The sequence below is a fragment of the Moschus berezovskii genome, chromosome 1, assembly GCF_049115385.1.
Source record: "Moschus berezovskii isolate FMDL1 chromosome 1, NW_MosBer_1.0, whole genome shotgun sequence".
In the NCBI taxonomy this organism is placed as follows: domain Eukaryota; kingdom Metazoa; phylum Chordata; class Mammalia; order Artiodactyla; family Moschidae; genus Moschus; species Moschus berezovskii.
Window position 1 is genome coordinate 84,507,492 of NC_142460.1, and position 14,641 is coordinate 84,522,132.

The window sequence follows — 14,641 nt, forward strand, 5'->3', positions numbered from 1 at the left end:
CAGTTCAAAATAATCCATATGCCAAAATGGCATATTTTGTGGAGGCATATTCTGATCCCCTTCAGTACACTGGTAAGAGTATGGACTTTTGAGACAAAGAATACAGATTTCAACTTTCAGTGCCATTATATACTAGCTCTACAATTCTGGGCAATGATAATACACAGCATTTACTGATTTCTTATTAATAGGCTAGTGTCTGGTGTATAATAAGTTTTGCATTCATTATCTCATTGAATCCTCAGAACAAATCTATGGAGTTAGGTTGTATCTTATATTCACTCCAGTACATATAAGAAAAACTCGGACTACAATGTTTATTAACATATTCATGGTGCCTAACTACTTTAAGTGGTGAAGTCAGGTTTTGAACTCAGGCAGTCTAGAGGCCCCGTGTTAGGCTGAGTCACCTTGGTATCACAGCATCTTCATTTCATAGATAAACTAAGGATGAGGGGACCAATTCATGGGATTAATACCAGATTAAATGAAATAACCTAGTCAGTCCAATATTACCACAAAGTTGCTGTTTCACATTTATTTTAAAAGAATAATATAACTTTTCTCTTTTTAAAAGGAGTCTTAAAAATTTCAAAGTGCTTTAGTTGCTCATGAATTTCATAGTCCAGTAAGTAAAGAAAAATTGAGAACATTAATGTCATGCACCAATGCATCATTTCCACCTGGCTAAAGTCATAACTTTTCATTGACATCAATGCTCAGAAATCAGTCATCAACAACCGTATCTGGAAAACACAGTAGAAATGAAGGACTGGTAATCATTTTGGCAATCTTTAACCTGAGAGTCATAATGTTAGAACTGGCAGACAATGGACCAACTTGGCAGCTGAGGCCAAGAAAGGTAAAACCAAGTCCTGAAAAGGTAAGCACAGTGAGTGAAAGCTATTTCCTTAATTCAGTACTCTGAGTGTTTGAAAATAGACTTAACTAACATACACAAATATCATAAACTGATTTTCTGATGAAATAGAGGCAGTAGAGTCAACCTTTCCCAGCCAAAATACGGGCAGAGCAAATCATGGTGTGCATCTCCACAGTCTTTCTACTCGACTTCACTGCAGCAGGGACAGCAACCAGGATGTGCCACTTCTGAAAAGATGCCACCTACTCTCATATGCATGCAATGCTTTATAAATGGTGGAGCTCCTCAGAAAACATGTTGCAGCATAACAGTGATAAAATAGTATCATTATTTCATGAGCATGAAAAGTATATTAAATTATGACTACATCTTGGTGTACTATATTCTTTCTACACAACAGAAATTAAAAGTCAAATAATAAATCAATCAGTCGAGTACTAACTGCTACTCTCCTTTCTGCACCACCCATTCCCAATTGCCAATCTTGAAGTCTCCCAGCAGCCAGACAGGTTACATAAATCCATTTTCTATTCTACAGTTTCACAAATCCCTTAGTTCTACATTTTACTCCATATGGGGAAAGACAAGTATGTAAAAAGTTAAACTGACCCTAAGTAGCAAGATGCTTGCAACTATAGATTTTAAAGTGATATAGAAAAAAGTTCTCCTAAGGCTTAGATGGGAGAGGTAATACTTACTAAAAAACCCACCCTTCCCTGCTCCAAGCCAGACAGGGGCAAGTAATCAAAGGTGGGGTTAGGGAGGAGGAAAGAGAGAAAGGACCTATCTCCTTCATTTGTCTTAATTCAACATCATGTGTGCGCCCATTCAGAGTGTCCAACTCTTTGTGACCCCATAGACTAGACCCCATAGACAGTATCCTCTGTCCATGGAATTATCCAGGTAAGAATATTGGAGTGGGTTGCCATTTCCTCCTCCAGGTGATCTTCCCAACCCAGGATTGAACTCACATCTCCTGCATTGGCTGGTGGATTCTTTACCAGGTGAGCCACCAGGGAAGTCCAATAAGAATTGCTTAAGAAAAGAGTAAAGTTGAGATGAAAGATGAAGCTTCACAGAAAAAGAGTCACATAAAAAATAAGGGGAATGGGGTTGGGGGACATGGGCTTTTACACCAGATAGAACTGACTTTGTATCTCATTATTTCTGCCTAGTGACTTAGTCAAGTTACTTAACCTCTTGAACACCAATTCAGTTCAGTCGCTCAGTCATGTCCGACTCTTTGCGACCCCATGAATTACAGCACGCCAGGCCTCCCTATCCATCACCAACTCCCGGAGTTCACTCAAACTCATGTCCATCGAGTTGGTGATGCCATCCAGCCATCTCATTCTCTGCCGTCCCCATCTCCTCCCACCCTCAATCCCTCCTAGCATCAGAGTCTTTTCCAGTGAGTCAACTCGTCGCATGAGGTGGCCAAAGTATTGCAGTTTCAGCTTTAGCATCAGTCCTTCCAATGAACACCCAGGATCAATCTCCCTCAGAACGGACTGGTTGGATCTCCTTGCAGTATAAAGGACTCTCAAGAGTCTTCTCCAACACCACAGTTCAAAAGATGTTAAGCCTATTTAAAAATAATTGAAAGCATTTCTAGCTTTTACCATAAAGTGGCTCTTACCTTCTAGTTGTATGTTTTAAACTCAGTCTCTCTTCTTTTCCAGTTAAGTTCATTCAAGACTCTTTTAAAGCTATGATCACTCTTCTTTTCTCCATGAGCTCCTGTATCTAGACCTGGTGCCTCAAAGTAAGGTCTCTTGTCCCAGCGAAGACCTGCTAGATTGAGGACTTGGAAAAACGGCCAGTCATCTGTTTTAACAACGCCCCTAAATGAATCCTGTTTATCCTGCATCTGAATCACCTGAAGAGCTCATTAACACAGGATTCCTGGACTCTACCCTCAGAGTTTCTGATTCCCAGAGGTCTAGGGAGGGGCTTGAGAATTTACATTTCTAACAACTTCCAGGTGATTTACTGTTGTGGGCCCAGGAACCACACACTGAGAAACTCAATCCAGAGGCTAGACAGAACCCTGGAGTTCTCAGTCCTGGCCATATATTTGAGCCACCAGGGGATTCGATGCCCAGGCTACACTCCAAAACAATTGAATCAGAATGTCCAGGTGTGGATCCACAGTTTATGAAGTTCTCCAGGTGATTCCAATGTATAGCCCAAGTTCGAGAATCACTCTAGATCAATACTTCTCAAACTTAATGTGCATACCATGGCCTGAAGTCTGGGACCAGCCCTTTGTTCATAAAATGTGGTCTGCAGAAGAGCAATTTGAACATCTTCTGAGCCTTATCAGAAATATAGGTTTCTGGCCCTCCTTCAAACTTCTGCTTTAGAATCTGCATTTTAACAAGATCCTGAGGTAATTCTTAAGCACATTAGCGTTCAGACATGTATCCAGGTACACACAAGTGCGTCCTCTCTCCTAGTCCTCCCATCATTGTTCTATTACCGTCCACAGTGTGCACTAGATTGTACGGCAAACTATTCTCCTTTCCATCAACTCAAGGTCTTTAGAATTCCTGAAGAGGAGAACATTTGCAGTCTCTTTGTGGCTACATCACAGAATGCTGTGATTTCCATAATTTTAGAGGAGCAAGGCAGCCCAGGGGACAAGCAAGTGGGTGGAGGCACCCATAGGGGAGGCAGCTGTTGTAAGATGGGATGGGTATTCCTTCCTAATTCTGCTAATGACTGAAGCACAAAAAGCACTATGTTCTTTATGCTTTTAGAGCAGATGGAGGAAAATTTTAAACTGCCACTGATGACTCAGAAATCCAAGTTCTATTCTAGGTTCTGTGACTTTGGAAAGCTTGTTTATCTCAGCTCCAACTAGTCAAGTTGTGGAATAACTTGGCCTTAAAAAAATTAAATAAAAGTCATAGAAAGGAGCAGTGGCAACAGCCAACTTCACATTTCCCCTGTTACTCTGGGGGATAAAAATGGCTGAGTTGGCATCAGATCAACCTTCAGCTTTGGAGAAGAGGCTGGGATGGAGTAAAGAAATTCTAAGCATTCCCTGTGATTAAAAAAAAAAAAAAGAAAAAACACATAAAGAATAAAAGAGAGAATAAAGTCTGTACAGCACATATGAAAACCTTATAGCTATGTCATTGAAATGGTAACAAAGAAAGAAAATAATTGAGGATTAAAGGCAAAATCATCCCCGGATATCTGAAGCCCCAGTAAAGGAATGACAGTAATAATAACTGATATTTATGTAATACTTTGCTCTTTGTCTCAGTTGGCCTCACAATTTTATGAAAGACCTATTACAAGATCATTCCCACTTTGTAGGTAGAAAAACCTGAGATACAAAGTCAATGTCCTAAGCAAAATCACATAGGTAATAAACATCAGTACTCAGGAGTAACCATATCTTATGACTTTAAATTCTACAGGTTTTCTTGGAAATATTCTGTGCTTCAAAGAAGCCAAATGCTCCCCATTGTTACTTGGCCTTTGATGATGTTTACTCATAATCTTCCACTGGCCATGGTGTGATGATTCTCCTAATCTAAGAAAAATTCTATGAGAATCCAAAGAGAGAGAAAAAGGAGGTAGGTCAATTGCCAAGTTATCATCCAATTTAGTTTTCTCCAAACATTGGTAAAAAATAAAAATCACATGGGCGCCTGTTAAACACCTTTTTTCACAGGCACTCTGAAGATTCTGATGTAAAATGTCTTGGATGGGGCCTGGGAAATTTTTAAGTAGGTATATGCATTTTTTTTCTTTCATTAGAGGAGATTGGGGAGGACTGATCTTAACTCATGAATCTACAATTGGGATTAGAATTATAATTAAATGAAAATGCATGCCATTTTAATATTTCTAATATCTGCCTTTTTAATCCAAGGTGAATCCAGGCATCCCCTCCAAAAATCTAGATCAATCCTATTCTGTTGTTAGTGTGTTAATAAAACACCTGGCAATTAAAGGGATGTTTTTATATCATATGATCTATGAGTAAGAGTCCTTGTTCACTCCAGCTTCTGAGGTTTCTACCCTATGCTCACATACCACCTGGATATAAATATGTGAGCCTAAAGCTCTGGTAGTTTTCCCAGGTGGCTCAGACGGTAGAGTCTGTCTGCAATGCAGGAGACCTGGGTTCAATCCTGGGTCAGGGAGATTCCCTGGAGAAGGGCATGGCAACCTACTTCTAGATTCTTGCCTGGAGAATCCCATGGACAGAGGGAATTTGTGGTATAAAATCCATGGGGTCGTGAAGAGTCAGACATGACTGAGCGACTAACACACACACAAAGCTCTGGTATCTTAGTTGAAACAATCTGGGAACCCACTCTAGCATTCATTAACTCTTGCTCCCAGGAAAAATATTTTGCATTCAATCTAAACCTTTAACATTTCAATTTAGCTCCTTTTGAAAGTGTTACTAGCTTTCTGATACTGATGTTAACTCCCTCAAATCCTTTTTTTTTTAATAGATTGGTTACAAATTCCAGTAGATAAATAATCAAAAAGTTAGGATGGAAAGACTGTATGGAAAACCAGATGGCCAAAGCATAGAAATCAATGTTGTTGATAGGTCTGTTCAGTGATGAGGATCTATGGAGCTAGGATGGAATTGATTCAATGTATAGACATAGAGTGAGAACATATGCAATGTTAAATTGCAACATATGTAGATTATGGAAGTTGTCAGAGAAGAAAATGGTGGTAACAACAATTTAGAAATAATATAAAAAAGCTGGGGCCAAATAAATCAGGATAAAATTTCGTTAAGTTGACTTTAGTAAGGAGAGGTAATAAGAACAAAATGCCAAACAATAATAGTAACAAAGATACTAATAATAGCTCATAATTAAGCATTTACTATGTGTCACAAACTATTCCTAGCACTGTACACAAAACACCTCAATCAATCTTGAGTGATTGCTATTGCTATCTCTGTTTTACATATTGGCTTCCCCGGTGGCTCAGATGGTAAAGTATCCTGCAATGCAGGAGACCTGGGTTCAGTCCCTTCGTTGGTAAGATCCCCTGGAGGAAGGCATGGCAACCCACTCCAGTTTTCATTTTTAGAGAATCCCCATGGACAGAGGAGACTGGGGGCTGCAGTCCATGGGGGTGCAGAGTCGGACACAACTGAGCGACTAAGTGCAGACATAAAAAGAACCTAAGGCAAAGGTTACTAAATTGGACTAAGGTCAAACAGCTTACAAGGGACTGAGGTGACTGGATTCATAGGCAAATATCACATGATTAGAAATTGTACCTCAAAGCAGCTCCATTCACATACAACACACTTTTGTGCCCTATCCCACACCCTCCAGCCTTAAACACTGCTATTGTCTTAGAAAATCTTTCTTACTGAAATGTGCACTTTCTGTATGATTGCTAGCTTGTGGCTCCCCAACACATCTTATTCAGGTATCTTCAGCCTACAACCTTGAAGGGGAATTCACTAAAGAGTAGGATGGGATGGTGAAAAAGTCACACAAACACACCTAACATGAAGTAGTAGTGTGATGCCAAATCAGCATCATATTCATAAAACATAAACAACCAGTCTTTACAATTCAGAACCAAATAACTCCATGCCCTTCATAAATTAGAGTGATTAAGTTTAATTAAAGGTAATGACTACATAATCCCAGGCATGGTTCATCTACATTTTTTTAATGTGTTTAACTCTTGTTGAGAGGAAGGCTCTTGTGCCCTCGAAGGATTACTGTCTATGTCCGAGACCAGAATACAGGTCTTGTCTTACACAAGTACTAATCATCTACAATTTGTAGAGTCTATTTTTACTTTCCCATTCACCTCCCCCATCTAGTTTGAGAAGAAGGCAGAGAATTCTGGTAAATAAGGTAGCCTCTTTACTTAGTACAGAAACTCTCTTCCAACCAAAAAGATATCCCTGTGGAAATAGTTTGTAATGGGTTTTGAGCTATGATAAGATATGCACATTTATGTGGAGGAGTAAAGATTGATTGACTCTTTTACTCTATGAAGAGAACAAGGTTATTTATCGATTAGATGTTTTATAGCATCTTTCCTCTGAAAGGTTCAACTTATGCACCGTTGGGGGAAAGTTTGTCCAAGGGATATAATTTATGGAGGGTGAGGGAAGCAGGTGAGGGAAATAGTAAAAAATCATTAGGAAATATACAACCTCCTGAAAGAGCAGGTAGAGGAAAATACACGCAATGCACTTGGAGAAAAAGCTGAACACTAGTTTATCAAGAAGCAAACAACGGATCAAGATACACACACAAGCATGCACATGTGAACAGATACATAGGATTTTAGAAATAATTAACAGAAATATTTTTAATTAAAGTGATAAAAGTACCTGGAGTCTTGTAATCTCCAAAAAATACTGTCAAGGAGCAGGGCCCAGATCTCTGGAGCTCTGTAAGCCTACATTCCCATTTTCTTCTCCTCCCAACACAGAGAAATCTCTTTCTAGATGAAAAGGAGATTAGCTGGGGCTTGATCCATTTCTCCCTTGTGACACAGTGTCTCCCTTGTGACACAGTGTCTCCCTTGTGACACTGTGTCTTGAGACACAGTGCTCTATTCAAAAACGTTCTCCCCTGTGAGCCTTGGGCACCATGAAATAAAAGCTAGGAGATCTTTTCAGTCTACATCTGGTATCCTCTCTTGCACAAAACTCTCTGAGAAAATGGACATAATATCAGTTTCCTATTTGTATGAAAAATTGGAACTAAGGAAAGAATAGGGAGCAAGAAATAAAATTAATAGGTCAACATATTATCCATCTACCCTCATGCACCACCACGGCATGAGGTACAATGAAAAACAAAATCGCTGGATAGAGAGATGTGCAACCAAAGAGGTTAAGGGCTGAAGAAGGAGAAAATAACTGAGGGATTTTTTTCTTTTCAACAATATGCTGGAAGGCTATTTTAGAATAGCCAAAAGCTGTCAAGGCTTTATTCATCTCTACATGGAAAGAAAGAATAAATCATCTGTGGCAAAAATGCCACTCAGTGCCCAGCAATGTATTTAAAGTACTGTAATATCTTTCCTCAATTAATCAATTGGCAGCAACACAAAATGATAAGACATTTTTGAGGGGTGCTTAACTAGGGAGACTACATACTTAACTTGACCCTTTGGTAATTATAGACTAGATCTTTCTCAAAGATAAAATAAGCAAAATAAACCCAATCATCAGTAGACTTAGATGAGAAACTATGTATCAACTATTTACTAGTCACCCAGTCATGCCTGACTTTTTGTGACCCGATGGACTGAAGCCTGCCAGGCTCCTCTGTCCATGGGATTTTTCAGGCAAGCATACTAGAGTGGTTTGCCATTTCCTTCTCCAGGGGCTCTTTTTGACCCAGGGATCTCAGTTCCCCAAGCAGGAACTGAATCTCTGCCCCATGCAATGTAAACAGAGTCTTAACCACTGTACCACCAGGAAGTCCTGTATACCAAGTTACCTTGTGAATTATAAACCATTATGAAATATGTCATTGTTTCCTTCTTTTGCAACATCCTAACGTGCACCTAAATTTTTGCCCCTACCCTCTGCCCCTGTAGACTTTTCTTACCCACTTGAAATTCCCGTTTTGTCTACTGTCATCAGGTGAGTTGTTTCTCCTTGATGCAAGCCTATCATCGCCATTGCCTTCCTCTGCCCACCTGATAGCTCCAACCTTTTGCTGCTGATTGGCTGCTGTTACAGGTGATAGAGGCTGATGCAGATGGATTCCAGCAGTTCTCATGAGTATTTTATGTGCTTTTGCTGATTTACAGCCAGTTCAGCATTCCTTTAAATGGCCATAAATTGGATTGATGTCATAAATCATATCTGGAGAAAGTGCCTGAGTCCCAGCTCAGGCAGCTATGCTAATATCTGTGAAAATAACAAAGAAACATCCTCATTCAGGCCCAACTCTACTGCATTAAAGGCCAAATTGTAAGAAGCTGTCAGTTACTGAGAGGGAAAAGGTAAAAGGGATAGAAAGGTCTTTGTGGGGATTATTAATAACACAGCCAAATAGGATGTATAGATGTGTGCCAGTGAGAATAAACAGGGGTGGGGAGGGGAGAAGAGGGGCCACTGAAAGTGATAAAAGAGAGTGCTGCATACGGAGAAGATAAATGCAAATGAAATATACTGTATGGCAATGGATCATATCAGTGGTTGATATATGGGATTGAGCATCAAATTGTTGAGCTGGCAGCCATTAATAAGATATAGTGGATGTGATACACCGGTTGACGGCAGTCCTGGTGCAGGGAAAATAAAGAACACACTGCAGTCTTTCAAAACAATGGTTCAAAGAAAAGACAAAAAATTATGGCACTACAAGTTTATAAAACTAAAATCGTGTGAGATAATTATAGATTCTGATAGGGTTCATTATTCTTTATCTATCAGCTCACCAATCTTGTAAGGAAGGAAGAGGCTCCTAAGGCCAGGCGTGTTCTGCTCCATAGGGGGCATCAGGACAGGAGGTGTTCCATTCCATCCAGTGGAGCCAGAGTGACCTTGGAGGCTTTCTCTGATGAATGCACTTCCCCTTGACATTTTAGTCAAAAAGGTGGGCATGCCCAGGCTTCCTCAATAGAATTGTTTTAGCTGGCACTTACCTTTAGAATTCCTAGGACTTCACTCTCAGAAATTGCCTGCTACTCCAATTCATTCACTAATCCCTTCATCAGACCGTTTACTGAGAACCTTTTATGTGTCAAGCACAGTACCAAGGCTTCAGAAATTAATGCAAGGAAGGTTTTGAAACAGCCACCAGTTTTTTGTTTTCATCTATTCCTTGACCCTTGCATTTGGTTAGTTTGCCCTTACCACGTGCTGGAGCTGGTCTGTATTTAAAAAGTCACAGAATACACTGTTTACCAAGATATCTCCAAACCCAGTGACTCCAGGTCCACTGTTGGTGCTCAGCCTGCGGGCTCCTGGGTTCTGACTCTGCTCTGGCATTTAGCATCTGCTGTTGGCACTGAGGTTTACACAACTGGTTACCCTCCTTTGTCTGGCTTACTGGACCTTGGTGCCTCACTCTGCTTTTGGCCTTGCTCACTGCAGTAGCTGTGGCATCTCTACTCACTAAAGGCTAGTGCCAGAGAAATCCTTATCCGAGCCCTCCTATTCTCTTCTACCCATCTTGACCACCACCACATACAAACCTCCATGTCAAGCATTACAATAGCCATCCAGCCCCCAGGCTAGCAGGAAAGGAATCTTTTTTCTTTTGATGAATCCTTGACAATGCTTCTCTTTTCCCAAGTGCCTCTGATTCCATCCCTGGGTTTTCCTCCCATTTTGTGGCTCAGATGGTAAAGTGTCTGTCTGCAATGCAGGAGACCCAGGTTTGATCCCTGGGTCAGGAAGATCCCTTGGAGAAGGAAATGGCAACCCGTTCCAGTACTCTTGCCTGGAAAATCCCATGGATGGAGGAGGCTGGTAGGCTACAGTCTATGGGGTCGCTACGAGTTGGACACGACTGAGCGGCTTCACTTCTTCCAAACCATTTTAGCCACCCTCCCAAGGATCCAATTATCACCCCCTCACCCCACCCCCTGGACATTCTGAGTCCTCTATCTCCTCTTGAATGCCAGTCCCAATCACCCTGCTGAACTCTCCACCCAACAGTCTCAACTCCATGCCCTACATGTGTTTCAAGTTTAGGAGGGAAAGGCTTATTCTTCTTAATATGTTTTCTGTCTCTGTTTAGAGTATAATCGTTTTCCTAGTCACATAAATTAAAACATCTGAGTCATCCTGAATTTCTGTCGCCCTTCTCTCTGATCTCCCTACCTAGTCAGTTAGAAAAGTTCTGCCTGTCCTACCTAGGAAACAACTTTGAAATCTACTCCTCATTCTATATTTTGACAGCCAGTGGCTGAGTTCAAGCCCTTTTTACCATGACACTGGCTACTAACTAAAATCCCCACTTCCAATTTTTCCCATTCCTATTGAATCCCATCCTGCTCACTGCTAACTGGAAATCATTCTAAAACAAATACTCATGATACCCCTTCCTTGTTTGAAAATTCCACCTTTATTGCATTATAAAGAATAATATTTGATAGATACATGTACAAATATATCTATTACTTGTTCAAAATTGAAAAATCATGGTGGTTAGCAGGCATTCAGTATGGTGCTCTCATACTTTCTAACTTTATCTCAAATGCATACCCAACACATCATATATTGCTCTCACCAGCACGGAATGCTTGCCAGTCTTGAACGCATTTTATGGTGTTCACTGGGTCACTGAAAACAGCTCACAAAAGAAATGGACTTCCCCAATGGATTCCAGAATAAATCTGTTACTCTCCGTATCTGCATCTCCATTCATAACCCCTGTGTGTGGGTGTGCTCAGTTGTGTCCAGCTCTTTGCAACCCCATGAACTGCAGCACACCAGGCTCCTCTCTCCATGGGATTTTCCTCAGCAAGAATACTGGAATGGGTTGTTACTTCCTCCTCCAGGGGATCTCCTTGACCCAAGGATCCAACACAAGTCTCCTGAGTCTCCTGCATTGGCAGGTGGATCCTTCACCACTGAGCCACTTGGGAAGCCCATGGCCCCCATAAGAGCCTGAAATTTCCCTAGCATCTGCAAGAGGCTCATGCTTTTGCCATGATCCTATGGCATTCTTTGACCAGCTGACAGAGTTATCGATAGGAACACTCTTCAGTTTAGACACTGATCAGACCAGGAAGTTACATATTTCAATAGTTCCCAAACACAAGTCTACATAGGAATCATTACAACTTAATAAAATTCAGTTTCCATGCCACACTCCTAGAAATTATAATTTGGATATCTGGAGTGTGGTCCAAGAATCTGTATTTCAAACAAGAACACCTAGATAAGTATTAAGCACAGACAAGTGTGGAAATCAATGGTTTAAATTAGCTGGATGGCTGATAGAACCAGGATCAGTAATAGGACCGGGTTAATTACCTGGCTTTCCCATTGGAACCGAGCAATTCAGAATAATAACACAAAGTTGGCTGGGGAGAGGAGTAGTGGTGATGAGGGGGTAAAGAAGAAAATGGAAGCCACCAAAATCCTTTTCAAGTCCCAGAGATCATAACATTTTATTTGAGGCTGATAAATAAAAAATGACCTCTCCCATCTGGCTTTATGATATGGAAACATTGTTAATGAGACATTTGTAAAAGTGCCACAGAGTTGTTAAAGGACCATGACTATGGTTCTTAAATTCTAAAATATGAGCACCAAGTTTCTCTATGCTCTGTTTTATACAAACACAAGAGTCACTAATGTGGGCACCTGACATTTCCAAAGGGTCTTATTTACATTTCTCACAAATTAAGCTAATGCTGTTTAAAACAAGTGCAAATCTCACTATATATTTCACAGTTTTCCTGCTTTTAAATAGTATCAGTCCTATCTATGTAGCCACACTATTTATTTCTAACTTGGCAGCAGGCTGAATTAGCAGTAGAACTTGCCATCATGATGGCTCTTCATGGCCGCTTACAGTGCTGCTCTGGGACCAGGCTGTCAGGAAAGTTGGAAGAGCAAAAGTTGCCTGGGTGTCCTGTGGCCACCGTGGACTCATATTTCACCTTCTTTCACTGGTTGATTGGATAAGCACCCACTCCTGAAATTGGATGCCACTGAGAACTCCCAGCCTTGGTGATTTTTAACACATATACACAGACTTCGTTGTAATTGATTTAATGTTTGTGATTCTGTCATTTATGGTTGACTGGTTTTCATCAAGACCTTTCTAGACTTCAGTTTCTTTACTGGTAAAATAATAATAACCCTTTATCTCGGCTCCTTGTTAAGGATGGCTGGAGAAACCAAGGATGCGTATCTGAGTGAGTTATTGAGGTGTGCTGAGAAGTGGCTGATGTGTTTTTGGAGTAAGGAGGGGAGACTAAGCTCTGTAAGACGTTACAATGGCTCAAGCAAGAGAAAAAGGATAAAGCAAGACAAGTCCTGTGAGAATACAGCCACACAGAAACTGGAAAAGTCACAGAACCAACAAAAGCCATGGCAGAAAGAAGATAAAAGGCAGGAGCAGAGTATGTTCAATGTTCAGCCTGGACATTTTCTTTCAAAAAAGTCCAGGCTTTTTCTTTCAAAACAGTTCAAAGCCACCATCAGTATCATTAAATGCAAATAAGAAAACAAACAAACAAAAAATGGGGATGCTGCAAAAGACTGATGAATTGTGATGGGAAAAGGGTAAAGGAGCAAAAAACAGGGAAGGTGAAGTGAGAAAAGTACGACCACCTTTTGAACATTGTTGGCCATTTTGGCAACAGGAAGAAATGAGGCAAAAGAAATGAAAAACTCTTCCATTTCCGGGACTTAGACATATGCCTTCAAAATAATTTTTTTTCAACCCAAATGTCTTAGCCTCACCAGCCTGGAGCTATAACATTAAATATTCAGTTTTGATGGTTGAACCCTCAGACTACATGACTTTGCAAAGTCCTCTATTTTATGAGGTTTTCCTTTCAAAATGTTTCTGGGGAATGTGAGAATGAACCACAATCAGGCATCTCTGCAGCTTGCCACGGCAGCCACCCAGCACATTCCACGGCTCCTCTCAACCCCAGCCCTCTGCTCATTCTGCTGCCGGTTACCACCTTCCTCTCCAGAGGAACTTCACATCAGCAGCTATTGCTGCTTCAGCACTCCCGCAGTGCCAGGATCTTCTCTCCCAGCTTTCGCCCTACATTTGTGCAATGAAAGCAGGGAAAATGTGTCATTTTTCAGAAAATCTGACAAACAGTTTGGAGGTAATGAAACACATCATGAAGAATATCTACCACTAACTGTGTGTATGCTCTGGGTGCAGAGACCCATGCCTACCCTTAAGGTTCTTAAAAGTTTACAGCCCAGATTTAACTCCTCATCTGCTTCTCAAAGCAGAAACCCTTACCTAACCACTTACCCTAATGCAGAGCTTCAAGCATCTCGGTGCCCTAACACCCACTGTCAAAAACCACAGGAAAGTGGAAGTGGTTTCCACCAATATCAATGTCAGGCCCTCCTCCTGAGTGCTTACGTTTTGCCCCAGGATGGATTTTGCAATCAGAAGATTCCCTGCAGGGGAAACTCTGTCCTCACCATAAGCTGTTCTCTTACCTATTTGCCCCAAATGACATCAATAGTCTCCTTTTCACAAACCTTTAATAACTCCAAGGGTAGGTAACAACTACAAAGCAGATCAGGCCAAACACATACACATTTGTCTCATTGGGTCTGGTGTTTTCCAGCCTTTGCCTATTCCCAAGTGGGGCCCTGACTTCACTACAATACCACTGCTGGGTATTGACAATGTATGGGCTTGAGATATATCCACCCAATTATCTAGTTTTCAGCTGTTAACTCCAGAATAACTTTAAATGCACCTTTTTATTGTCAAAAATTTCCTGATTTGGATGATAACTTAAATGGTCACCACCCTAATTTGAGGGGGATTGGCCACTGTGGTGAAATAAGGCATATTAATGAAGGTCCTTATCATCATTTCCCTGGATTATGGTATAGACTTCTTATCTGTAATATCTGCCTCCATATTAGCTGCCATTCATTTATCTAGTAAATATTACTAAGCACTTGCTACTACACGTTAGGATTGTCCTTGACTACTGGGTGTGTAATAATAAAACAAACAAGCTTGCTTTTTTCACAAAGCATACATTCTAATGAATGAAAAACACTCCTTAAGACAAAAAAAAAAAAAAATGGGCCACAAGTCTACC